General features: G+C 37.8%; 1 long non-coding RNA gene across 2 annotated transcripts in view; it reads left to right on the forward strand.

Moving 5' to 3' along the window:
• Window positions 1-10,984: 10,984 nt before the first annotated feature.
• The window catches only part of LOC140690527 (uncharacterized), an 88,127-nt gene continuing 71,564 nt past the window's right edge, over window positions 10,985-27,547 (forward strand). For both annotated transcript variants that reach the window (XR_012065836.1, XR_012065837.1), the window contains exon 1: window positions 10,985-11,160. This is a non-coding gene — a long non-coding RNA (uncharacterized lncRNA). The remainder of the gene's footprint in view (window positions 11,161-27,547) is intronic.

Raw genomic sequence — 27,547 nt, forward strand, 5'->3', positions numbered from 1 at the left:
AGTGTCAGTAACTTTCTCATTAGATTTCAAAGGTGATAAGCATCAAAGGAATGGAAAGATAATTCCAGAAGAAATATATTTCCAAAATGAAAAAAAAAAGTATGTGAAAATTCAAAATTGGAGGTAATAGAGATGAAATGTATGGGAGTGAGTTTATTAGGCCAGGACTTGACTTAATTTTCCAAATTTCCACATATATAGTCACATTTCCTTCTTAGTAAAACTGTGTGTCTTACTAACTTCTGTGTGTAGAATGGGACGTTCCTAAGTGCCATTGAAGAGTAACACAATAAATGTAACGAACAAATACTGAGAACCATAAAGAGTGTGTTCAAAGAGGAAAAAAAAATGCAATTGATAACATTAATTCACAATTATTTTCAGATTTTTAATATGGAAAAAGCAAGTATAGTATTTATAATAAATAAGGCCTATGTAATGTTTAGGAGTATAGGAAAATAGAGAAATTGAAAAGTGTCTCTGATGTAGTAGAAACAAATAAAATGTAAGAACACTGTCATTTAATTGAAAGTCAAACTTGTGAGTGTAATCTTTATAGAGCTATATGATTTGGTTCCTCCTTTCATATCTCTATATTGTAAGAAAGGCTTCATTAACTTTTTCTTAGACAAAGTTAGAGGCATGCAATAATTAATTGGAGAATCCAGATATTTCTACACCATCCTTTCAGGGAGTTCCCTGTCAATGTTACTTTATTTAATGTGTACAGTAGTGCCCTTCACTTTAAAAGTTCCTAAGCACATAAAAAATAAGAGATTAGTATTAAAATATTTAAATAGACAAAATGAAAATTATATAGTATTTGAAACTCAGCAGATGGAGTTGGTTTTGTGGAGAATATTTTCCACAAAACTTAGATGTGTGATTATCAGTGGCTACAATCTTTGTTGCAACAGCAAGATGAAAAGAAAAAGCAAAGTTCTGAAAATGGGGCTCCTACAGCTAAAGATTCTCAGCTCTTCCAACCCCTTCCATTTCACAGGAGTTTGCTAATGTCTTTGAAAATAGGAGCTACCAAAAGCCAAACAACATGGAGGGAAAATTTCATGAAAGATGTTTGTGATTATCACACATTATCACCTCAAAAAGGCATAATTTATAAAGCACTCATTTTAAAAGCATGCAAAACATACTTTCCTTACCTTCGGACAGTTTAATGTCTGCCATGGAACTTACGAGATATATGAACAAACAAAAGTCTGCTGAAAATGGAAAACAGAATCTGGGAAAGGAAACTTTGAGTGAGGAAGACTCAGAGGGAAACACACAGACTGAGTCAGCGAGTTAAGGTTTTTAAATGTTGGAAGAAAAAAAAGAGGGCAGAGAAAATAAAAGCCTCTAACAAATAGGAAAGGACATAAAAATCAATGAGCCGTTGATAATGGGTTATATCTGGCTCTATTTTTTGAAGGAAAAAAATGAAGATAAGGAATTTGGGAAATGGGGAAATAATGATAGCCTGGTTAAAGTAGTTATTGATGAAATGTAGGTAAGAGGATGCTGGTCATGGGACTGAATAAATAGCTCACCATACATTTGGGAAGAGTATCTAATGAGGTCCTAGTAGGGCGGATCATCATTCTGTCCCAATTCAACATCATTCTTAGTGACACACAAGAAGTGAATAATACATAATTGGGGGTTGTACAGAAATTGAGTTTACAGTTACTGCTGGAAATATTGCCAAGAGAAAAAAACTATAGAGCTAATGGATTAAATAAAAGTGAGTGTAGATATATAAGCCAAAATAAAATTACCTTTGCCAAATCAATGAGGCAGCCAAGAATACTAACAGGAGAAGAAGAAAAGCAAATATAACCCCTAATTAATATTGGCATATAATTTGTTAACTAGTAATGTACACATGTTCTTTATCTTAGAAGCTTTCATGGAGTGGATCCCTTACAGACAGTACGTGTGGACCAGCTGATATCAGAATGATGATGCCTCTACGGACTGGCTCTCTAGACCAAAGAAGAGCAGGTCCAGTCCTCAGCTGTATAGAACTGAATCATATACTTAGCTGTTATTAAAATATAAGACTAATCAAGGTAACTCCACAGCTCTATGTTCTAAGGCATTTTTAAGTAGTATGAGGAGGAAGAGAAATTACCTAAGGGAAGCTTTCACATGACCCTCCAGAAATGGGAAAAATTAGAGAAAGTGATAGCAAGAAAGTGAACAGATGACAGTTTCAAGAAAGGAAGTGATAACCTTTGCCAAATGATACTGGAAGGTCAAATAATAGAGGAAAGAAATGTTGTTCTTGAATTTGGCAATTAGGATGTCTTCTGTGAGAACTGACAGATAGTTTTTTGTGCAGTGGCTGGAGCACAGTCTGGATAGCTGTGATGGATAAGTGATTGGTTGTTAAGAAAATAGAAAGAGGATATAGAAACTATTTTTCCAAAAAGGTGAGTCCTGATGAGAAAAAGTGAAATAGAGTGGTAACAGGAAAAACACATAAAGGATAAAAAAAAATGACATTTTTAAATGGGAGATCTTTGCTGAGTAAAGAATTAGTAGATGGGAAAAGGGACTTTCTTACTAAACTACTAATTTTTCATGACTCAGTTCAAAAGCCGCCTCCCCTGTAAGCTTTCTCATTGCTCAGCTGACTTCACCCCTGTCTAACTGAGGGTTATCTTTCTGTTGTGCTTTCTTTGCTGTTGCACGCCACCTAGCCCATCCCTCAATGATGCCACTCCCTGTAGTTTTCTAATATTTCTGCTCATCTCTGCCAGACTGAGTTTCTTTAGAGAAGCAGTTATGACCGCATCTTCAGTTTCTGTCAGAGTGGATGCCACATCATTTTGGTTAATAAAGCTGTGTTAATAAATGAATAAACAAATGCAGATTTCATGTAGTTTTCTAGACCATACAGACTCTTAGCTGGAACGTCATCTCAAAACAAGAATATAGATTCTGGCATAACAGTGACAAGACACAAGCTAAAGAGGCAGTGTGGTGTAAGATCAGAAAAAATAATAAGGAAAGTGTGACTCTGAGACTAAGAATGGGACCCCAGTGATGAGAAATCTAGAGCAAACCACCAAAAAAGTTAGTATATGAAACAGTGAAATTCAAGATTCTGGAGGCTAGAAGCTAACCCATGAGGAAAACTTTTGAAATTGAGACTTCAATTCCTTCTTACATCAAAACTCTGTAATTACACAAGGGAACAGTTCATAGGCCAACAATTGATATCATTTCACTTTCAGTCTAAAAAGCTAAAAGACATTTGCTTCTTTAAATATTGATATAAGTTGAAAGAGGAGTAGGGATGTATTGAGAACCTCTTTCCAGTAGCTTAAAAAGAGAGAGTTTGAGGGAAAGTTGTATAGAACACACAAACGGGAGAAGCTTTTATTTGAAAAGACACAGTTAGTAACACTAGGAACAAAAAAGAAATCTATAAAGTGGTTAAGATCAAGATCTTAATAATGACCTTGGTTTAAGATCTTGTGATCCTTTTCATCCCGTTTCATGTGAAATAGTTGGCAATGTGAACATGAAGGTCTTTGCTTGACAGACTGTGGAATCATTAATATGACATGTTTATGGCCCTCCAGTCATGCGCAGTCTGGCCCGAAGCTTCTGAGGCTTTGGTCATCCTCATGGTGCAGTAGGCACGATTTGAAAATTAATGATGTCAAAGGGCAGGTCAGCCATAGTACTCATTGAGCTGATGATCAAAACCATCCACAGTGGAGAGATGTATATAGTCCACTTATGCAAGCATTCTCCTAACACTACTTGAACTATTAGCAGAAAAATGGTGAGGCCATAACTCTTGTTGGTCACTATGGAGAACATTGAAAATAATCTGACAAAAAAATTGTGGATATGGGGTGTATATGAACAGAAGTCTTGGAACTTTGACTTTCACCTCTGATTACTATTTGCAACAAACTAGATGTCTTAGTCGGGTCAGGCTGCTATAATAAATTATAATAGACTGGGTGGCTGAAAAAAAAAAAAACAGAACAGAAATTTATTCCTTACACTTCTGGAGGCTGGAAGTCTGAGATCAGGGTGCCATCATGTGTGGTTTCTGGTGAGCCCTTCATCTGGGTTGCAGACTGCTGATTTCTCCTTATATGTTCTATTGAGGAAGAGGAAAGAGCTCCCTGGACTCTCTCTTATAAGGGCACTAATCCCATTCATGAGGGCTCCACCCTCATGACCTAATCAACTCCCAAAAGCCCCACCACCTAATACCATCACATTGTAGGATTTCAATATATGCATTTTGAATAGACACAGGCAGTTGGTCCATAACACTAAGTATCCTCTATGTTAAGAAATACTTAAATGAAAATTTGTTTAGCTAGTAAGCAATGAAGAATTCAAGAGAAAATTTCATTTATTAAAGTTATTACATCTTTACAATATAATGAATAACATTATTTTCCTTTCCCTGTAACTTAACAAAAACAAACTTAATCATTGCATTTTAATTAGTAATTAACTAGCTTGTAACCATTACATGCTATTTATTACATTTGCCCACATTTTTAAATATAATCCTTAAATTTCTGGAATCTACATGATGAAATAATTTAATAAGATTCCATGTGATATGAATTTTTTGATAATGGGGTAGGAGATTGTAAAAGTTTGTTTTTAACGGGAGTTTTCTTTCATTAAGTCCATGTCCTACACATGAAGGAGGCAAACATCACCTAAGATAGGAGCTTAGACCACAGGACTCCTTGGGATACTTTCCAGTTTCCATCTGTGCCTTTATGATCAAAAAAAAAAAATTACTGAGAAGTTAAGGGTAACTGGAGAAAAATACAGGACACCAGGGAGGGAAAAATTTTATCTATACAAGGCCAGTTCCTTAGCATAACTTAAGACAGATTAGACTTTAAGTAACTGTACATAAAAAAAGACCCCCCCCAAAAAAGAAAGAAATATCCCTTAATCCTAGCATTCTCCCTCTCTCTCTCTCTTTCTGTCCCTCTCGCTCGCTCGCTCGCTCGCTCACAATCATCCCCACCTCACTGCCAGGCTTTACCAAGAAGAAAGACAAATGGAGAAAAACTGTAGGGAAGAGAGAAGAGGGAAAATATTGATGGGGCAAGGAGTGATCTAAAACCACTGCCAGAAATGCTAAATCTGCCCCAAAGTCTGAACATACGCAGCCAGGTGAAATAAACTATAGTCAAAGAGGAGGCATTTAACAGTACGCATGGCTTGAAAGGGCTGTCTTCAAAACACTTGGTGCTGGGGGAGCAAAAGGTGGCAGAAAGGAAGAAGCTCCTTCTTAAAAATTGGGTAAGAAAGAGAAGAGTCAGATCCTGAAAGACAAAAATGGAACCAAAAATCAGAGGACTCACTACCCCTCTCTCTGTGGCCAAAACAAACACACACAAATATGCTAAATTTTCTGGAGTTTGCTATACTGATCATGGGAAAACTGGCAAAATTTATTCAGCCCTGTGGGTTAGTTAATAGTATTGCATTGTTAATTTTGAGGTTTCAGTAACTGCACTGTAGTCATGTAAGTTAGCATTAGGGGAAGCTGGGTGAATGATCTATTAAAATTGCACCTCTCCAGTAAGCCTAAATTATTTCAAAACAGAATGTTAAAATGAACGTTACACATGAAGAAATCTTATGCAATGACTTATGTTCTAGAACTGGGAAAATGGTATGGCTCATATGCTATCCGGAGGAAAAAGGTGAGGTGAGCCTATCTGTTGCCTAATAGGTGCTGTTCCGTGAGTGAGCACCAAAAAGCCACCCCCAGGGAGGCATGGCTCTGGCAGGCAACCTAACTCATCCGAATTTTTGCCAGAGAAACACCTTTTTTCACCTTTTATTTTTACCTTGCTTTGCATTCGATAAGCCTGTGCCACATCTGGTTCCCTTATTTACTTCTGCTCCAGTTCCTGTTTAGATTCTCAGAATTATTGGGCACATCCTTTCCGACTGACCGTCCTAAATCTCATGTGCTCTTTTTTGGGCCACTGTTCCATTTTCTCTGGATTCTGCCATTCCAAAGTGACTTGGAGATGATCTGAAGGAGACTGTGGGTGTAATTGCTAGGTGATCTGCTCTTATAATTAACAAACCTATAGCAACGCTATTCGCCAGCTAAGAGATGCAAGGATTCTCATTTCTTCATTTCATCAATGTGAATACAATTTGGCTTGGAGTCTATGGATTAATTAAAACTTAAAGATTCAATAAAAATAGCTAAGTTTTCACTTTGTGTCAGGCTAGGAGCTTCACACTTGCTACATATGAGGTAGGTAGTGTTCCCAGCATCATTCTAGGGACACGGACACTGGGGTACAGAAATGTGCAAAGTCTCACAGCTCGCAAGCCTTGACCGTGTCCTCATCTCTCGTGTCAGTGTGCTACAAGGTTTGAATTTGTTTATTTTCCCTTGATCCACTTTTCACATAAATTCTTCACAGGGGGGTCACTATGAGAAACTGTGAAGGAGGAAGTTGTTACTACTAATGGCTCTGAAAGTTGTTAACTTTAATGGATTAGAACTGGAGGCATTTTAAACTCAGTGATTTCAGGTAGCAGGGGAATTGAGCAAAAGACTTTCCAGGCTCTGGCTAGAATTTCAGAGTTCAAATCACATTAATGCCATTTGATCAAATCTGCAGAAAGAACAGTCCAGGCACGAAGCCTGTCAATTGCTCTGTGCGCCCAGGATTCACTGGCAGGTTAACTCATCTGTTTTTAAATAGGTTCAGATTCTAGTGCCTTTGATGGAAAATCAGAATGATTTTGTCCAATTGCATGAACTTTGTATATGTTATTATAGTTTCTTCTCAAAAATTAATAACAAGATGGATTTTCCTGGGGACACACTTTTTTACCCAGGTTCTGGGGTGCCTGAGGTGACCTCTCCCCACGCAGCAGAACGTTGTTTTACAGGTAGTTGTCACTTTCTGTCTTGATTTTGTCCAGGAGTGCTCAGGTCACCTAGCTCTGCCAGCTGTGCTTTCTCTCCTCCGATAAAGGATTCTCATAAGAATGTGTCAAGTTTGCAAAGGAAAATGGACTATCCTGGGTGGAGCGTATAACGAAGGATAACAAGTTATTTCCTGAGAACAATTGCCACTCGTTCAGAAGCAGGGAAATGGCTGACTTTGGGGGAAAGGAGAAGGAAATTCTTTTAGTCCTGGGATTGTTGGTATGCAGAGATTAGGAAGAGGGCTAGTTTTAGGATTTGGCCAAGACCACAGACCCATCAGATCCAGCCTGACATATTTTAATTACCTAGCATGCTGCACGGTCGTTACTGCCCTGGCTCCCTTCCTCTGAGGGCAGGACACCAGTGGGAAGGGATGGCTGCCTGAGCCTTGGGGTGAATAGCTTTGGGTGGACACATAGGAGGCTGAGAACTCTGAAGTCCCAAGTTCCCCTGCCCTGTTGCTACCAGCAGAGCCAATCCATGGGCCCCCGTCTGTGGTGCTTTGTTATGACGGCCCTAGCAAACGAACACAGCAGCGTTCAGTGTAACAACAAATTCTAGCGACGTGAAACCAAAATGCTTTTACTCAAGTTCTTATCTTTGAATCTGTTCTACAAGCACAAAAGTTGAATTGATTCCTTCCGCTTCTAGTGTGTTAGGAAGTCCCCTAGGGGCTGGAAAGAGCAGAGAGCAACATCCAGAGCAGTCCTCCTCTGACTTACTCTCAGGCACTGCTTCACCCCAGCAGCACTAATGCAAATGGCTTTCCTCCCTCTAGGGACCTGAGAGTGCAGACCAGGGCCACAAAGTACAGGCCTCTTAGAGGCTGCTCCTGTGGCTTAGGTTGTTTTCCTTTTTTAAGTTGTTGCTTTGGGAATTGAGAGAGTATCTACTTTGAAATTTTACCTTACATTTTACTGCCTTTTAAAGCTGTGGGGGCAGATCAGAAAGTTTGTTGCAAAAATGTTATTTTAAGCTCAGTTGTATCAAGAAAAAAGGGGTGTATCATAAAAATCACAAAGTTAAATAATAGATCCTTGTAAAGATTCTTGGTAATTGTATACAGTAATAACATACTAAAGATTTAATCATTTATTCATGAAATATACAAATTAAGCAACATTAACTTACTTCATTACTAATGCCTTAAAATAAATGTACTTTTAATGGAAAGAGCACAGGATGATGAGTTAGGAACCCATGACTTTGTCTCACTTCTCCTGCAAGTTACTTTGAAACTCAGGCAAGTAACTTGACCTTTTGCATTCTAAGAAGCCTCTTCTATATGAAGGATGAGTTGTAAATAATCTTGAGGTTTCCTTGCTGCTTTAAAACGTTTATATTGCCATACTTGTACTTAGTAAAATTACTGAATACTAAATAGTTTATCCATAGAAGAACTTCCCCCTCCTTCCCTTTATTATGTAGAGAGGGCAGGATTTACTCTGGCAGGTCCATTCCATAACAATAACAGACCCCTCTGATCAGAAATGAAACTGCATAGTGGGGAAAAAAATTAAACCTGAGAAGTGGCCTATACTCTGTACTTCTCAGGATGATGGCAATGAATATATGTTTCTTTTTTTTTTTTTAACATTTTTTATTGAGTTATAATCATTTTATAATGTGTCAAAGTCTAGTGTAGAGCACAATTTTTCAGTTATACACGAACATGCATATATTCATTGTCACATTTTTTTCTCTGTGAGCTACCATAAGATCTTGTGTATATTTCCCTGTGCTGTACAGTATAATCTTGTTTATCTACTCTACATTTTGAAATCCCAGTCTGTCCCTTCCCAGCCCCAACCCACTTGGCAACCACAAGTTTATATTCTATGTCTATGAGTGTGTTTCTGATTTGTATTTATGTTTTGTTTTGTTTTGTTTTAGATTCCACATATGAGCAATCTCATATGGTATTTTTCTTTCTCTTTCTGGCATACTTCACTTAGAATGACATTTTCCAGGAACATTATCCAGGAACATCCATGTTGCTGTAAATGGCATTATGTTGTTGAATTTTATGGCTGAATAGTATTCCATTGTATAAATATACCACATCTTCTTTATCCAGTCATCTGTTGATGGACATTTAGGCTGTTTCCATGTCTTGGCTAATGTAAATAATGCTGCTGTGAACATTGGGGTGCAGGTGTCATTTTGAAGTAGGGTTCCTTCTGAATATATGCCCAGGAGCGGGATTCCTGGGTCAATGAATGTATGTTTCTACTAAATCTTTATCATTTATTCACTAACTCCCTCTCATACTTCACTCATTCATTCATTCATTCAACAGACATTTATTGAACACTTACTTACTTTCTCCTAACTCAGATAACCAGTGCCCTGGGTGGAGGCTGAAGGATTTGAAGATATGATCCCTGACCATAAAGACCTAACTGGATAGTCAAGGGTAAAAGAATAGAGAAAGGGTCAACTGTGTAACCACATCAGAGTAACAGATAAACAGGTTCATGGTATTTTAGTATAAAATAGAATATATCAGTATGGATGAGTCTAATGTGTTAAATACTTTATGCTTATGATGAGAGAACACAACAGTGGCCAGGTCCTGACCTCTTTTAATAACTTATATCTTGGGTACATGGTTTGGGCGGTATATATGAATTTAAGAAAGAGGATAACAATCCTAGTATTGAAATAAAGGGTTGCACATATCTGTGGGAAGAAAAAGAAAGACTGATTCTTCCTTGTTAAGTAGAACTTCATAGAAAGAGAGGCATTTTCCTGGGACTTGACCTCAGTATGGTTTGACAAGTGGAGATAAAGGGGAAAAGCCATCCCTATGAAGATAGGTGTGTGTGTAAGACGGGGCAGTCAGGGTAACCCAGAGGGAGGTTACTGGAGCAGTTAATAGACTAACTTAGTGAATATAATTCAAGAAGGGGCAGAAGTAATATTAGATTCGGCTGGAAACACATGCTGAAAGGAGGCATTGAAGGCATGATTAGATAGTACATTTCTGCGTAAGCAAATGGGAGAGTTTCAATGGTGATGTCTAATAGTATAAAATACTGAACAGTAATCAAGTAGGTTAAGAGCTGAGAAGAAGCCACACAATTTCATTTCAGGAAGCATGTCTCTTGAGATAAATGTAAGTACCCTCATTGTTCGAAAATGACAGTAATTTAATCATAGTGTGTAAGGAAATACTTTCACCTTGGTTCCCATGATATTTAAAGAAAATACGATTGTGAATTTCACACAGTATTTAGCTCAACTTTTGAGCATAGTGATATTCGTGTTTTCCCTTGACTTTGCTTGGCTTCTGTTCTGGTTTTAGACCTAATCAACTGTTGCTTCAGGACCAAGCCCCTGCCTACCTCCAGCTTAGTCTTAGCTGTGTCTCCATCCCGACTTCTATGCTTCATAAATTCAAAATTAGTTGTTGTTCCCCAAATATACTTCTGTCTTTTGTATCCTCACGCTCTCTTTACCTGAAATATGCTTTCCAAATTCTAAGCCTCACATCGAGCTGAACATCACCTACCTCAAATACTTCCATTAATTTATATGCCTTAAATACCTAATAAGTGAATATATCACTTAAAAATGTAATACATAGTGTTATAAATATTTCCATGAGTTAGGCTTATTATCTATTGTGTTTTCAAACATGGAGCTTAAAGCTACTTACGACTGAATATATAATAGACATGGGATTAGAGTTTAACTGTATCAGCCAAAATTTATTACTCAGTAGATTCCATTACATTATTCATACTATTACTATAAAAGAGCACCTCCCTCCCTACAGAGAGTCAAAATGTGCTGAACTCACTTCATGTGACAATTGAATATACAGAATTAGTTGCAGTCATTTGGCATGTGCTTAAGAATTACCTTCTTTAGGAGGTGAGGAGGTAACTTTATTTATCTCTTGAAAGCTAACTAAAAACCCATTGTGAGTCAGCTCAGTGACTTGTGACACCTGTTCCCTTGTCTCCACAGAGACAAGGCACCTATTGCCAAAGTGCTAATAGGGAGGGCAAGTGCGTGCACAACATTGCTTGTTAACGCTGCCTCTAAAGTAGATTTTTCTTTTTACAAATAATCAGCACACCATCACATCAACTCTGGAATTCTACAGTAACTTTGAGTCAACACAGGAGACACGGAGAAAATATTTACAGCAACACTACGCAAATAATACAACTCAATATGCAAATGTAAGATGTTTTCCTTTTTTAATAATAACACTTACCAGGTTTTTCTGTTTGACTAGTATTTGAAAGTAATAAAAGACAAAGATAAATTCCATCCAAGTCTCTAAACAGTCTTACAACTCCTCTATAAGGTGTATATATTTTTATGTGTAGGTATTTTTATATTTCAGGTGTAGAATTTTTGTTTATGAGAAATGTAGAATGAATTCACTAGTGTAAAAAAAAATTCATTTCTTACCATTCCTTATTTTTCCTAAGACATACTGTTTGCAAAGACTCTACCACTTACCTCTTGCACTTGACTCCTAAATTCCTGTGTAGAAAGAATCAGAAGATATCAACATACTCCCCAGTATTAGACAGCAAGAGGCGATATTAAAACAAATATCTACCCTATTCATCAGAAGGATCTTACTCTGATCCAGGTTCTTCTCCTAAGTAGCTGTGTGACTGCAAATAAGTTACCTCTCAGATTCCCTGTCTAGAGATTCAGCTAGAACATTTCTAGATTCTCATTTGATTCCAGAATTCTACCTATCATATAATTCATGAACATCCTTAAGTCTCATAAAATTTACCCCTTTTCTTATCAGGCAGTTCCTTGAATGTGAAATCATCTGAAACAAATCTATCCAAGAAATTCTACTCCAGTAACCCTCTCTCAGAGCTCACATTCTTATCCTTCCAATTCTCCCATGATTTAGCACATACCATTTCTACTTTATGGTTGCAAGAAACCTAGAGATTGTTGATCCCCTTATCCTTTTGCAGTCTGCCAACTCCTGCGGCCCTCCCCTTCCTCCCAGTCCCACCTGGAGCACACAGCTGATTGATTCTACTTCTTTCTTCTCAGGTCTCTCAATCACTTTGCAGTTTTTATTTTACTGCACTTTCCTAGTAAAACTCTGAGTCTGGAGCAACGCCTTCCCTGTCATCTGCAGATGGGAATGGCTGAGGATCATTAGAGGATATGACACAGCCATACAGGTTGTTTCCCCAAGAAATTTATGGCTTCATTCTGATTACTTTCTCTCACATTCCTTTCCATGAATATCCCAAGCTTTCACAGATGTTTTACTTACTTAGTATTCAAACACTCTGCCTACAATTATCAGCAGAAAACCTATCTCCTTTATTAATTTTTTTTTAAATGAGACCATCAGTGTCAATTTACATCAGCTATCCAATGCCCTTCCTGCAAGCCAATCTACATCCATACCTGAGGTCACTCCTGGTCCTTTGGTCCTTAGCTCCTCTAGTTCAGCCCTTTACCCGCCCTCCCCCAGTCCTTGCATCCAGAATGTTTCACTCTCTGCCAGTTACTCTTTCTATTGCATCTTCAACACTCTCCTTTCCACTTCCTCCTCTTAGCCTGTAAATGTACTCGAGTTCCTGCTAGACAGTTGCCAGCCAGCTACTGTTAACTTTATAGCTCTTACTTCCGTCTACAGTTAACAAAAGCTTTGTTGCCACACCCTTCACAGCTTCACCTCGCATTCAGTGCTCTGATGCCCTTCGCACATTGGTGGTCTCCTACTTAGGATTCCAGTTTCATTTCTGAGTTTACTGAACTACTTTGCTGCTTTTGGGAATGCTGGGTTTTTTGTTTTGTTTTGGTTTGGTTTTTGTTTCATTCTTGACATTCTCTAATCTCTCAGTTTGCATCATACCCCACTATGCAGTTTGCTGTCTTTGTTAGGGGCTGGACTCTCTGACCTTTTAATCTCTCTCAGTTAAAAGAGTCCTCTTTCCATGAGTATTCCAAGTTCTTGCTCCCAGTGTTATTCTTTGTTTCACCATTATTCTGACTTTATATATAAATCTTAAACTATCTCATTTACCCCTGTAGTTTTAAACTGTAGCCCACAAACCTACTAGGAGCTCTCAATTTTATTTTTCCATCCCAGACCTCCCTACCAACCTTTATATTCAAAGCAAGACCCCTGGATATAGTCTTCTAATTATGTCACATAAGCATCAACGTTAATCAGGCAAAATGAAAATTTCTTATTTTTTATCAACTGACTTCGTTATTTTCTCTTTGTCTTTGGTGTCTTCCTTGCTCTTTAAATATTATGAAAAATCTTCCTTCCTAATCTTACCTCTTAAACGTTTTCTACTTGCCTGCCCCTCTTCACCTCCACTGGTAAGTTTAACACCGCGTTGCCCTCATCTCTCACTTGGGCAATTGTGTACATTTCTAATTGCTTTCCCCGTCTCTTGTTTTGCCCTCCTCAGATCTGTTATCCACAGAATTGCTGGAGGAAATTAAAACCTGAGTATGCATAGATAGTTATTCCCATGATCATGACTAAATATGTATATTTATTTATTTCTGTTTGTACAGTTAGGAAGAGAATTCTTCAAGGTAAGAAATCGGGCTTTTATCATGTGTGTACTATTAGCAGTGCATCAAGTACATAGGAAAAATAGAGATCTGTTGAATAAGACAGAAAGCAATATTATTTTTCCTAAAAGAATATTTAAATTACCCTTCTTTGGAGAGGAGAGAGATTATAGCTTCAATAAATTCAATTTACTGTATTCATTCAATAAATATTTATTTAGTACCTGCTGGGTAGCAGACCCTGGTTATACAACAGGAGAGAATATCTGTCTTTGAAGTTTACATTATTGATGGAAGACGCAGATAAAAATGGTGACATGAAGGAAAAATAAGAAGCAATAGATTGTTTAAAAATGTAGTGAAAGGTGGTTGCAATTTTAAATGTTGTGGACTGGGTAGGTTTCTTTAAAATTCGGTGAGATTTTTTCCAGTAAAATAAGAGAGTACTCCAAATTAGTCAACACATATATTTGAGAGCATGTTATAGGGAAGGGGGTAAAAAGCACTATGACTCTGAGAATGGGGTTTTTCAGCGAGGTTAAAGAAGGTTAAGGAGACCATTGTGGTTGGGGCAGATTTAGTGTGTGAGAGGAAATATGTGTCTAAAGAGTTAATGACCTTATAATCAGTGTTATAGGGTTTTAGGACCATAGAGAGATTACAGTCTGAAATTGGCAGTGAGGAACAAAAAGAACATTTACCCAAATTCAGGCCCAGTGGGATGGAGGCCGAGGGAGACGTTAAACCAGCTTCCACCTGAGTGCCTGCAGAGGCAGCAGCGTCCTTAAGGGAGATTTAAGTTCCATTTAGAGTGGAGTTGAAGGTAATTTTTAGACAAGAGAACATGGGAGTTTTATTTATGATGGACCATAAATTCCAGAGGGCTCACTGGAGAGGTTTTAGGAGCTAGGGAAGATGCAAGACAAGGACATTAAAAAAAAATAAGGGATATGTAGAGATGTATAGTGATTAAAATGTGTGCAGTGAGGGAAAGCCTGGAAGCTTGGAACTCCTTGTGTGATTGACATAAACAGGTAATAGCCTTAATGAGATTAGTTCTGGCTGGTATCAAAGTAGACAGTGGTAGCTAGGGTGTGACTTTTTGGGAATAGGTCCGACTTTATGCCTGCTAATAGAGTTATAGAGGCCCTGATGGGAGGGTCTTATTCTTAATATGTGGCCTTATTCCTCTGGACCCCTGTTGGTGATGATTTTGATAGAAAAAATACATATATTTAGCATAAGTATAAAGAGGAATAAAATGTTATTGTGTTCAGAATGAAAATTTGTGGGACTTAAAACTGTTTTAAAATACTTAATGATTTATCCAAAAATCTGAAATACATGTTTACTAAATTCATGTTTTACTGGTCATAAGTCTTGCATTATTTCAGTAGTATTTAGACTCTCAGAAATATATATTCCCCCTTGTCTGCTAGAATTTCCATTCTGGAATTCATTCTCTCTGTTTGAGTCATGTTCTCAGAAGAGAGAAGGCATCTGTCATTCACACATGTGGACGTAATTTGTCCAGGTCCTCCAAGAATAAGATGTCGAGATGATTAGATGTGCAAGAGGTTATTGAGGGAAATCCCTCAGAGGGAGAACGAGAATGGGAAGCCGTCAGGCTACCGTGTAGCTCTCACCCTGGTAAGGACAGGGTAAGGGAGGTCTTCGACAGCGGTGCAGTTCAAAGACAGTTTAATGAGACTGATGGGAGATCTTCAAGCCAACACCCCCTGCCAGAAGAGGACTATCTCATAGGGGAGAGCCTGCCTTAGCATCCTTGCCACATTCAGTGACTGGCTGGGAGCAGCGAAGGGGAGTGTCACCTTGGTGCAGATGCAGTGGAGGACTGAGAGCACCGCAGCTGAGGCCCTTAGTCACTCTCACTGCGGTGGAAAATCTGAGAGGCACAATCCCTCATCAGCTACAGTGAATTAGCGTGCATTTTGAAATAAATTCAGTTAAATGTCATGCAGTGAAGGGCATGCGATAATGCTGCAAAGACAAGTGTTGAGACAGAAGAGGGTGCTGAGTTGTGGGAATCAAGAAAACATCCTTTGGGCAAAGAATGATACTATGAATTGAACCGTGCCCCTGAAAATTCTTATGTTGAAGAGTTAACCCACGTTAAGCCACAGAATGTGACTGTATTTTTATAGGGCCTTTAAAGAAGCGATTAAATTACAGAGAGACTTCTAGGGTGGCCCTAATCCAATCTGACTAGTCTCCTTATATGGAGAGGAAGTGTGGACCCACGGAGTGACACCAGGGACGCGTGCTCACAGAGGAAGGACCACGTGAGGACACAGTGAGAAGGCAGCTGTCTGCAAGTCAAGCAGAGAGGCCTCGGGAGAAACCAGATCTGTCAACACCTCGATCTCGGACTTTCAGCCTCCAGCATTGTGAGAAAATGCATTTCTTTTGTTTAATCCTGTGGTACTTTGTCACAGCAGCCCTAGCAGGTCAGTGCGGCTGGTCTTCCCCGCGGCAGGTGTTTGCCTGACGGTGGAATGCCCCGCCCCCAGAAAAGCGTGCGCCGCCCCCAGAGCTGCTGGGGTTTTCTTTCGTTCTTTCACTTATCAGGGGAGGCCTCTGAGCAAAGACCTACCGGTAGTTGAGGCTGTAGCTCCATAAAGGTGTCAGGTCACAGTTACCGTGAGGCAGAGAGACACGCAAGAGCAGAGGCGCTGAGCTGGGAAGAAAGGCTGGATGAGCACCTGTCGGGAATGCTGCGGAAGGAAACTCTACATTATGTAAGGCGCTCCCAGGGCCCCTGCGTTACAGCTGCGGGAGTCAGCGTTAACCCCGAGTCTGATCAGTGCCACGGGGAGAGTGATTTACTTGGACCCTCCCCTGATGGCTGCGTGCGTGCTGCAAAGCATGGCTGCCCGTTATGTGTGCCTAGGCAATCCTTAGGGGCCTTCCCTAGTTGCATTTTGTAGACTTTGGTTAAAATGCAAGTTAGTGGAATTACAGTGGGCTGGCAATTTTATATTACCCTCTTCTACTCTAAAAATAAAACGTGGAAGAACGTAATTTGTGACATACTGGGCAGTTATGGAGAACACTGTAGCATACTCTAAAAAAAATAATCTGATTCTTTCCAACTTAGCTCAAGAAGTAATGCCCTTAATCTCCCAAACTTGTTAAAGCTGGTTTAAAAATAAGGTTATATATTTGAAAGGGTTCTTAACCTAATTTAATAAAGCAAAAGAGATTTAGTTTTTCCTTTTTATGATGCAAACTCTGTATGAGTCTAATTAAAGACAAAGTTTGTTCTTCATACAACAAGCTGAGAATTATCAAAATTAACACCTAAGGCCCTCATTAAGTAGAAATGCATGTAGGTCAGAAATAGGCATAATAATACAATTTGGAAATTAACAAGTTGAGGATGCGTGTGTTAAATGAGTTATGCAGTTTCCCATTTTGAGAAAAATAAACTCAAACTTATATTTAGATTAATATATAATAGCCACTTGGCCTAGAATATATACATAATAGAAGAAAAACTGATTATCAATATCAGTCTATCACTTTTATTGGTCGTTTCTACTTTTAGGCCAGACCCATGTGGCAGTGTAATTAATCTATAATAACATACAGATTATATCTCAGTGAATAATGAAATAATCATGTGGGCTATCATACAGTTTTAATTTGAGAAGGTAGAGGCATATAGTCTTACAGAAAATGTGAAATTAAAGACATTTGGGAGTTCAGTGATTCCAAAGGTGGAAAAAACAAAACAGGCTGCTTAACATGTTTATAAGTATTATACTAAGATGTTTACCTAATGGCACTTTGCCTTTTTAAATGCAGCTTTTGACAACCCATTTCTTATCCTGTTGGCATCAACATAATTCAAGGGAAAATGTTCTTTAGAAAAATTAAATATATCATGGCATATCTTAACCACACTTCTAGATTAACTTGTTTATGCATACTTCCCTTGAGCTGTCTACGGTGGAGATTTAATTTATATAAGCACAATCTCAAGCCTGGATGTTTATGCGGTTTCCCTGAAAATGCTATAATGCAAGAGTTAAGATCCGGTCTCTAGCTTCACTACCTAGGCCTGCAGTTCAGCTCCACCACTTATCTGTGCAGACATGGACCACTTAACCATCCGATGCCTCAGCAAAATTTGGGTAATAGAGGGCTTTTATGAGGATTCAAGGAGTTAATACATGTAAGGCATTTAAGGCAGGCACGGTGCTAGTAAGTGTTTCATACATATTTGCTCCTTTTATTGCATGAGCTGCAGAAAACATCCAGAACAACAGGTGTGCTGAGATGTTTGCTGTATAGCATAGCCCAGCTCAGGGACACAGTCTGCAGCTGCTGAAGCTAGCTCAGAGGCTAATTCAGATGAGAGAATGACGCATAACTTGCTGAGGCTCAAAGCCTCCTGAGGTCTGCAGGCAGATGGACGGGTGAATTCTGTTGAGCCTTCTGTAACTTTTGACATAAGGTCTGACTCAGGTCCTTTTGCCGCACCTGCCATTTACCACTTTTTGATATTGAACTATTAAGCTACTAATTTCCCATTTCTATGACCATTTTTACTAAGTGCATCAAGTCATGTCACTGCTTAAAAACCTCCAAATGTTCTCCCCTGGAGGACAGTAGCCAGGCTGCTTAGCAAGGCATCTAGGTACTTTTCCATCCTGGTCTGCTTTGCCTTCACCTTTCCCTGGAATCATTTCCAGTCATGGCACCTTCCTCTCATGATCTCTGGTTAGAAAGTGACTGACAGCAATCACATGTGCAAGCATGGAAGTGGATTTTTCTCCAATTAAGACTCCCGTGGCTTCAGCCCTGACTCACATTTTAACTGCAACCGTTGTGAGAGACCTTGAGACAGGACCAGCCAATTAAGCTGCTCCCAAATCCCTGACCCACAGAAACAGTGAAAAAAAAAATTGTTGTCTTGGGGTACTTTGTTACATAGCAGTTGATAACTAGTATACAAATAAAAAAGAATTGACAAGACACATGTAAGGAACTTGGAAACTTCCACTCTGTTTTGACAATTAAAACATGAACAGGCTGAAAAATCAACAACTCTTCTTAGATCCATGAGAGAGGGGAAGACACAGGACAAACCATTGTCTCAAGCTTGGAGAGACTCAAGCTCAAGTTAAGAAGATGGAAGAAGAGTTGAGGTTAGAGAAGGTGTCCACTGCTCTGCTAGCTTTTGGGCTGGTAGACAAAGTGGGAGAGCAGCCCTGGCCATTAACGCTTTACACTGACCACCGTGCTGTTCTAAAGGTATTGACCCTCTGGCTTGGACAGTGGGAAGCCAGGACTGGGGTGGTGGTGGTGTTGATTGTCATGAAGAAATTCTTTCAAGATGTGTGGAAAGACATTTAGGTTCACCTGCAAGAGCCTGAGGCAGTCCTCACTGTTTTCCAAGTCCCAACTGCTAAGACTTCGACCCCTCCTGGCAAGAAGAAGTCTGATGCCCTAGCCTGGGTGCGAGCCCTCACAACTTCAGGAGATAGAGCAGATGGGCTGCAGAGGAAGAGTGACCACCACAGCGCCTGGGAGCGATGGTCTACTGCCAAGGATGCCAGATTGCCCTTGAAATATAGTGACTCAGTTAATGCCAAGCAGCATGGCCTGTGTGTTCTGAACGACTCAGGGCAACTGCCAAAGGAGTCCAGTAAGACACTGGCAAATTGGTTATATCAGCCTGCTCTTTCTCAGTGAGGTTTCTAAATATGCTTTGGTTTATGTGGACTCCAAATCTGACCTCACTTAAGCTTTCTCCTGTCATTGTGGACCTGCCACCATCAGGGAAGTGGAGAGGCTGAATACTGTGTAGGGGTCCTCTTCTCAAATCAACAATGATTGGGGCTCACATTTTAAAGGTCATGATGTGCGAGGCTAGGCAGAACAACATGATGCTGAGTGGAGTGTCCATCTCTTCTGTAACTCACAAATGGTAGGGTTAATAGAAAGGAAAAATGGAATATTAAGGCAGCAGCAGGCCCTTCTGGTAGGTCATTCAAGTGTATTAAACCCTGAGAGAGTACCTGGCCACGGTAGTTTTACTTATTAGCAAAATTTTCTTCATCTGTAATTTTTGTCATGAAACAAAAAGCAACTATCCAATAGAGCAATTCCAGTTTTTTTTGTACTTTAACTTTTCAAGTTAAGTGCAGTAAATTTTAAGTATTAAATAATTGTCATATTTTCTTTGAATTGTTAGATAATTTTATTTAGCATTAATTTTGTGTTAATATTTTCTTTAAAGCTTCCTATTATCAAATATATAATAGGACATTTGAATTTCTGCTTGAAATGTTGAAAGGAGAAATCATTTTACATTTTGTTTCTGATGCTTATTTTCCTGTGCTGGGTTGTCTAGGCTGTCACACCTCATTATTTAAACACTAATCTCAGTATTTCTGGGAAGGTGTTTTGTAGATGTGGTAAAATTTACAATAAATTAAATTTAAGTAAAGAAGATTATCCTCCATGATATGGGTGCACCTCATCTAATAAGTTGAATGCTTTAAGAGAAAAGAAAACTAAAATGTCCCAAAAAAGAAGAAATTCTTACTAAAAGACTGCAGCCTCATTTCCTCCAGTCTGCAGCCCTGCTCTGCAGTTTTCAGACTTGCCAGCTACAGCAATCACATCAGTCAGTTCCTTAAAATAAATCTCTTAACACATACACACACACAAAACTTCTTGATTTTGTTTCTCTAGAGAACCCTGACTGATCAAGTATTGAAATATATCATCTTACTGGAGTATTTGTACATAATGTTAATACATACTATTAGTATTATATCTTTACCAGGAAACTTTAAAACTTCTAGTTCACCCTATAACAGAAAAAAAAAGATTTATTGCTTATTATTATGTTTTTGGTTATTCCTGAAGATTAATAAATGTCAGGAGTTTGGAAACATGAAAGCCATTTCAGGAGAGAGAAGAAATGGAATGGAGCGTAAACAGGTCAAATCCAGTTGTGGTTGCAGGCTTTATTCTCACGGTCTTCTTGGAGGCTCCCGGGACTGCTGAGGAGAAAGGGCTGGAAACCATCAGAGGGGTGCTTTGCTGCTAATCCCAACTCCCAGTCATCAACTGTCTGGCTGCCCTTCCATTCATTTTATGTATCAGGTCTCTTTACGCAACTTTCCTTGAACATAGAATCCTGCTGCTAAAGTCTGGAAAACATTGCTTTGACAGATAAGTTACAGTCAATTTAGGTAGGAGGCGTCTGGATAACAGAAGTAGGGAAATGGATATTGCATAAACACCTCTCCCTCCTTTTGAAGAAAACGCCAGAATTTGTCAAATCTAAGTTTTGGAGATATTTTTTTCTCGATAAAAGCAAACAGCCTTTATTTTAAACAGAAGAGTTTTCCCAATTCGCAGGCTTTCTTCAGAGTTGTTTTGAAATGTACAGGATCTCAAAGAGAATTATCAGTTATCAGAATTAATTTTATGAAAGGAAACTGGTCATTTTAGTGAGAAGGCCATATGAACAAACATAGCATTATCCTGAATTAATATTTTCTTTCCTCTGTTATACTAATTGTTTCAGAATCTTACAGAGCTAGGTTTATCCTAGTCTTTGCCACATTCTGCTTCTATAGTTAAGATTCTGCCAAGTTTTCCACTCTAATAAAATCTCTGTTTGGGGATTTATAATTTAATTTCAAGTCTTCCCTATGGAATGACATTTCGTAGACAACCTTGCCTGGGAGATAGCTTCTTTATTTTCAATTCAGAGGAATATGCCAAGTAGGTTTTTCAGTAGTATATCTATAGTTCATCTTTTCATTTAATAAGAATATTATGTTTTTTTTTATAAAAGCAACTGATTTAATATAAGGACTCTTTATAGAAAATGTGACACAAGAACACACAAATCTTTACTCAGCTGTCATCAAAATAATGCACAGAGGCTTAGTTTTTTGATACACTCAAGCCTTAAGTTTCTAAATAATTTAGTGTGACCTTACGTTCTTAGAGAATGGAGGAATTTCCTGAGGCTAAGCCAGTTAAAGTTGCTTGGCATTTGTGCTATTTTTGGAGGTAATAAGCTATTCCCTCCTTGTTCAGTGTCACAGACCCTAGTGTTTACACCATATTACAAAACCTGATGACAGACAGCCCCGCACCAGCTGGCAATGTGACCTTTCTTTCCCTTAGTGATTCCGTACAAAGCTGGCAGTTTCTTTTTACACCGTCTTTCTGTACTTTTCCTCCGTATAGTCTTAGCTTTAGCCACTGTAGATTAGAGAATTAAGTGAGATTATACATGTAAGACACTACAAAGTGCAAATAAAAGGTATTTATGTTTTAAGTGGATGCCTAAATGATTAGCTTCCTGATGCCTGAATTTTATTGTTTGGTTCAATAGGCACCCGGGTAAAGCGGGAAGAGTACAGGCCATGACAGTAGGCAGATCTGGATTTGAATGTGTGTCAAGACACCAAACTAGTCGTGTCTGGTGGCAAAGGGGTTTGACCTCTGTGCACTTCAGTTCTGTCATCTGGACACTGGGGATGATAAAACCCACTTCTGGTTCTGTTTTTATGGGTTATAAAGAGTTGGCACTCAAGGGGCATTCAGTGCATTGGAGTTATAGTAACAACTGTAAGGATTAATTTCTAAGAAAAGATAATATTATGAAAACTTTAACTTTTACAATTTCAGTGCTTGCGAAGAGTGTAATGGTCTGTACTATTTCCTTCATCACTGCTACTACTGTAGGATGGGGAAGGAACAATTATCAGGGATAGCCTGGAATGTGGCCAAGTGACGGTCTACCTCTTAGGTGTTCACTGGCGGGTACTCAGGGCTCTGTGTTATTTACACACTCTTCTGCCACTCTGTGGGTAACTTTATGTTGATTCCTGTGTTCATCAGAGCCTGGACAGTGGCAGAAAGAAATGAGAAGAGAAAATATTTTTTTATCAATCCCAGTTTTTTTTTTTTAAAAACACTCTAGTAAAAAGAAAAATTCTTGGGGAAAAAAAAGTTGTTCAGATTAACAAATAGAGTTCTGGTTTCTCTGCATAGCAGGAAATACTAGAAAACTGACGGGCTTAGCATCAAACAGGCCTGGATTTAAATTTCAGCTCTGAGGTTCTCACTTCCCTTTCCTTATTTGAGCAATTAGACTGCAAAGGGACTAACCTGATATATAACAAAAAGGGCCAGAGTCTATGAGGATGATGGGCTGAAGCTAGTTGTATACACTTGTTGGATAAGATGTCCACATGTTGTGATATCACTGTAAGAATTACTTTCACCCATAACATCAGTGCTCAGACACTTTGTGGAACAGCAGGCCAACTATTTCAGGAGATGTTCAGACTCCATTACAGACAATCTAAGCTGGATGAAATTTTGAAATAAAATCCTAAATTCTGATTGATTCTTTCCCATAGCTTATAAACTTCAATGTAATGCAGCTCAAATATCTGTCTGCATCCTGCTTTTAAAACCCTCAGTACTCAGTGGCTTGTCTGCTCTCTCACCTGCCTGGGCTGAGTCAAGCAGGTATTATCTTGATGGACTGTAAGCAGCCTTGGCTTTTTATCTCAGAAGGAATCAAGAGTGGGGCAGAAATCTCAACATATTTTGTTCTCTGAGACATAGACACCAGTCATTCAAAAAAATACAGCAGACACTTTCAGGTAACTAAGTAACTGTGAACCCAACAATAATTAATAATAAATCTGTACACACTTTAGTTTACAGAGCAATATCCTTTTGTATGTTACTGCTGATCTGTACAGGGTACCAAGAGGGAAGCCAAACAGTGGTTGAACTAATAGTTCATTGCTTCTAGAATACACTAGTATTAAACAGAAGGATAATAATTACAAATTGATTTTCTACCAAATGGAAAAGCTATGTTAAGCATGATGGGAAAAAAGTATAGTCAGGTCTTTCCCAACAAGAAGCCTATAATCTAGTAACTATCCTTTTGTATCAAATGTCATATTTTATGTTATTTCTTTATTTGGAAAGGGTGTAAACTGTAATCTTAAAAGTGACACTGGTCACATTCTACACTGTTCAAATTATATAAGAACAACTTCACTATATGCCTGAAGAAATTAGTTTTTCTTAAACCTAGTCTTCCAAATGATTATTTTATCATAAATATTTAAAACATAAGAATACTACATTCAAAACAAGCAATAAGACAAAGAGCAGCCTTCAAACCCAAACATCTGGAGAGTTCATTATCTGCCTTGTGCATTCCCGCAACTAGATGTGCCTTTCACACGGAAGAGTTTATTAAGAGCAGGGTAAACCAAAGGCTATTTTGGCAGTCAGGGAAAATTGTTCTGCATCTTTGGGAAATATCAGGAGACTCCATCGTTTTCTCCTGTGCTGCATCAGGACTCCATCAGGAAGAGTTTTGTGGGTTAGCCAACATAACCTCATGCTCTCAATCAAATCGCTCCTTCATTCATACGTAATATCAACGATGTCACCTGCAGTGTTGTTTCTGAGCAATGTACGGATGTAGCATGATTGATACCGAATTGAGGGAAGCAGGAATTACTGATCATGGGAGTGCATTTAGTTGGTTTTGTTTCTGTTTGGTAGCCCTGGTGGTTGTATATTTGTGGAAAGGAGGCAGAGGAAGAGAAAGAATAGAGCTGCTGCTTCTCTAAATCGAAAAGTCAAACCACAGTAATACACTCAGAGCTGAGGATTTGAAAAAACAGAGAAAAGCAAACTAAACAAATTGATAAAAGAGGTTAGTGAATTACTCCTGATTTTAAAAATCGTATAATCATATAAACGTGTAATACTAACTTTAGCAAAATAAAGAATGCCTATTTCAAAGTGGCAATTACCATTACAGCTCTGGTAAACAATAAGGCAAATTCATTAAAATCAGAACAGTTAAATAAATACCGAGTTTTATCATAATTACTTAATAATATTATGTAAATATAGTTCAATGCAATGAGATAAAAGTGCAGAAATCAAAGAATTACATGCTAGAAATGAGCCAATTAAATTATTTGCACATCCTGTGATTATGCAGAAACTATGCCACAAAATCAAGTAAAACACTATTCAAATTCATTAAAAATTAGGGAAGACGAGAAACATAAAATTGGCACACATAAATGAATACAAGATAATTCTAAACAGAACAAAGGGGTAATGTATATTAACACCAGGTGCTGGTGCTGGAGAAGGCACAATATGGCAGACTTAATTTTTTAAAGTTTTTATTCAGTGCACAATGTACATCTACTTATATATGCTTCAATTATTAGAGGTACTAAAACTCTGATAACTTTTAATCATAATTGAAAATTTTAATGTTTATCTTCTTTCTGGATTTGACTGCTTAATTAGGTACCATGTAAAGAAGTAAGATTTGGAGCAGAGGTTCTTAACAGTGGCCAGTAGACATAAAGGAACCCATGATTTTCTTTTAGAGAAGCCAGCAACTCCTTAAATTTTTATGTAATATTTTACATGTTTGTTTTATGTGTCCTCTTCAGAAGAGTATCCACCACTTAGTGTAGTCTGAGATTCGAAATATGTTAATTTCTGTAAGGTATCTAAATAATATCATCAAGGTATTTGATATGTATTTTTTCAACCCCTTTATCATAAAAAAATGAAGTATATGAACTGCTTGTGTATAATTTATAAAAATTGGTGATGATGTGCTAAAATGTAAAATTAAAATAAAAACAGTCTCAATTGAAAATATTTACCAGTTAAAATACACATTCGCTAATACATGTACATGTGCTACTTAAAAATAAATGTAAAGTGAAATATGAAAAATGGATGTGAACAAAAGAACAAAATCTCCCTGGGGAATAGCAAAGGAGGTTTGAGTAAGTAGAGAGATATAACAGCATGATCCTGGGAAGAAAGATTCAGTTTTTTCCGAATTAAACAATCAGTTGAATTTTCTTTCAAATCGGTAGGTTCTTAGAAATCAAAAGAATGAAACAATGTTTACAATAATAGTAATAATTGCTCAAACAGACATTAATTTGTAATATTTCCAACTGTTCTAGAACAATCTAAAGCAAATAATTTCTTTTAGTAACAACACAAAAATCTAGTTACTTGAACTCTTTCGCAAACAGTCTGATGGCTTCTTTGCACATGAAAGACTTGTACTACCAGATGGCTCCCAGTTACTAACATGTGGTCCCACTGATAGAATGGGGAGAAAAATCAGTTTAAAAAGAAAAATTCAGAAACAATACTTATCAAAAGCTATCTATTAAAATCTTCTTGGTTATTATTTTGAAGTTGTACGATTTTGAGTTATTTTTATCTTCTTTATAGTGTTCTGATTCTGAACTATAAAGAAAGGACATCTGTTGGAATTAAGTGAAGATAAAAACTTTTCTATTTTATAAAAATCTTTAAAAAGCACATAATTAAATTATACTGAAACTAAAGAATTATAAATAAAATGAAAAAAGTATAGATTTTAATTCATACAAATTGGAAAATTAAAACTCAAATATAAAAATGGGGAAAAATTGCAAAAATGATGAAAATAGTTAATGGCCCATATAAATTGCTTATAAATATTTAAAATTAATGTATACAGTAGGCTTATGAAGAATTCTCCATTGTCACTAAAAATTAAAAAAAAATGAAGCTCAGACCTTGTCATACCACTGCTCCTTCTGCGGGGTCCCTCCTCAATAAAATTTGAAGTCCCTGTCACAGCCTGTGGGGCTATAGGTGATCTTTAAGGAGTACCCCTCCCCTCCACCACCTCTTGGGCCCTGTAAGACATAGTCCCCTTCCTCACTCTCATTAGAGGAGTTTCCTTGCTCTTCTTTCTACTTCCCAAGCGTTTCACATCTCAGAGACTTTGTACTTGATGCTTATTCTGCTTGGAGGACTCAGATCCTGGAAACTGCCTGCATGCCTCCCTTCTCGTTACCTTCTGGTCATTGGTCATTCTTCACATGTCACCTTATCAGAGCGGTTTTCTCTGATCAATCTTCATAAAATAAACCTGGTTGTCTGCATAGTAATCTTAACCCACTGATGACATACATACATATAGTAGATACAATAGATGTTATATATTATGTAAAATGCTATATATGTAGTCTATTTATATTATATGATATAAAAATACAGTAAATGTACTTTTTTCTTGTTTGTAGTTTTTTATCCCAACTAGACTGTAAGTTCACGAAAGCTACTTATGTTGTGCATTCCTGTATCCCCAGTGACTAAAAGAGCATCTGGCAATTGGTAAATCTCAATAAACATGAGTTGAATTAAGCTAAAATAATGATTCAACATTTCCTACCATCAAATCTGCAAAGATTTTAACCTCTTATTGTTAATACTGATGAGATTGCATTTAGTAGGTATTTTCACTTAGGGCTGAAATAGCCATTCTGGAAAACAGTTTGAAAAATTATATCCAGAGTCTTTAAAATGTTCATAGTTTTGACCTAGTCATTATTTGTCTAGGAAGTAGAAGAATATGCAGGGCTATTTATGAGAGTTTTCATCGTGGGTTGTTCAAAATAGAAGCCATTGAAAGAAAACTAGATGTCTAATAATATTGCAAGGTCCAACTGTATTATGTGATATCCATATGATGGAATTTAATAAAAATCATTTTTTATGTAAAATTTACTGACATAGGAAATTGAAATAAATAAATTGTTCAGTGAAAAATGGAAACTAAAAATGTGTTTATAATGTATGGTCTCCACTTTGCTTAAGTAGAGATCAAAATAAATATATATGCAAATACACATGAGGTGGAAAATCATTTGTAAGATTTACACCAAATGATATCATTAGAAATATTTACCAAATATTTTCGTTTTTCCCAGCCTTTGGGGGGATTGCATGACTTACCCCCTTGCAAGTAGGTATCTTAACGCACTTGGCTTAACTGATCGAAGGTGAGCACCCTACTCCCCAAGGACATGTAGTCTGAGTGGGTAATGACTCTATATTCCATTATGTAGCTGAGGTTTGGGGATTGGTTTATACTTAAGCATTCTGGCTCATACAGACTTT

Source organism: Vicugna pacos, chromosome 30 (assembly GCF_048564905.1).
Source record: "Vicugna pacos chromosome 30, VicPac4, whole genome shotgun sequence".
NCBI classification, from domain to species: Eukaryota; Metazoa; Chordata; class Mammalia; order Artiodactyla; family Camelidae; genus Vicugna; species Vicugna pacos.